Source organism: Lepidochelys olivacea (assembly GCF_965140295.1).
Source record: "Lepidochelys olivacea isolate rLepOli2 genome assembly, chromosome: 4".
NCBI lineage: Eukaryota > Metazoa > Chordata > Testudines > Cheloniidae > Lepidochelys > Lepidochelys olivacea.
Window position 1 is genome coordinate 104,494,973 of NC_140414.1, and position 1,721 is coordinate 104,496,693.

Sequence of the window (1,721 nt, forward strand, 5' to 3'; positions counted from 1 at the left end):
GAGGAGGGCCCAAACTTAGGGTGGGTGGGCAATGACAGGAGGATGAGGGTAGGAGTGATCAGGGCCACCTCTCCCCACCCTCCAGCCCCTGGGTGGGGGGGGGGGAAGAGGAGGTGGGGACTGAAAGACACTCTGGCTAGGGCCCCTGGAAAAACTGGGGACCCTGTAAAAATGTGTGCCCCCACCCCCACAGTGCTTAGGGCTTGCCCTGCTCTGCCCAGCACTCCCGCTGGGGAGCAGGATCAGGGGCTTGCCCTATTGCACCTGCACAGCACTTCTGCTGGGAAGTGGGGGCTTGCAAGCCCCCGTGCTCCCACCCTACTCCCTAGCTGGAGGGCCAGACAGGTGGAGTGGGGCAAGCGTGGGGGCAGGAGCAGAGTTGGGACTGGGGTGGTGGGCCTGGATGATAAATCAACTCAGGCCCACCTGTGGCTACGCCCCTGCTGTACAGGACATCTTTTGGGATCAGGCTGACAAACTCCAGGGTCCAAGGAAGTGGTGGGGATGGCAGCCATGATGATAAAGCTTGCTCCAGTAGTCTGTTCTTTCCTACTTTTCCCACAAAAATCTTTTTTAGGAACCCACAAAAGGAGTGATGAATGGAATAGCCCATCCCCTCATTATTTTGTCCACAATTAGGTCTAATATCCAAAATATCAATTTTAAGTCATTTACTTTGGGTTCCACGTCTCCTGTTTTTTAATAAGCATAATTTCAGCACAGTCTGGGAATCATATCAACCTGGCCTTTTTGTTTAGACTAATTTAGTTATTATTTCTCCCTTTTGTAGTTTTTCTCTTCAACATTTGCTGTTATAGATTATTCTAACATCTTATGAACTTTTATATGCATTTTATAGTTGAGGTCACAATTTGGGTAAATTTGTTGACTCATTTATCACAACAGACCAGATTTTGTACGTACAAGCAAGGGACAGTCTCTGCCCAAAGAGCTTACAATCTCACAGTGCTTTTAAGATATTTTAGAAACAGTTTTAAAAATTGAAAGGGCCATTTTTTTTTCTGAAATCTTGTTTTCATCCTTTTCATAACTCTTATTTTTTCTGTTTGGGCTGAAACTACTCAGACTTGGTCCAACGATGGCTTTTTAAAAAATATTCAGCAAAATTTTTGGCTTCTGGCAGTGATGACAAAAATCCATTAATTCCCCCGCCCTCACCCCCCGGTTCCCCTGGATGAGTTCTTAAAAGACTGAATACAAGTGCCTTTTACAATTTTGAAAACATCTTGATTCACAAACTCACTGAAAACAACAAAATTTAAGCATAGTGCATAGCCAGTTGTGACCAGGGTCCCAGTGGGGGCCAGCTGTTGTCACTCAATTAGGGTGAACTGCAAAGAATGAGGCACAAATGCCCAAAGCTGGTGGATATTTTCAATACTTAAATTTACCAAGCCAGCATAAAGCAGCTTCTTTATGCCAGCTTCACTGGTTGCCCAATAACCAATACACAGTTTCCTTAAAGTAACTCAACCTCAGGTCTCCATCCAGGTAGTCGATTCAAATATGATGATTTCTGAAAATCTTATTTCATCATATAAAAGAAAAGGTTCTACCAATCCCAAAGGATCAGACACATTACTTCCCAGGTTAATGAATATACCAAACCTTACCCAAATACACGTGACATCCAATTCTTATTAACCAAACTAAAATGTATTTAAAAAGAAAAGGAAGAGAGTATGGTTAAAAGATCAATA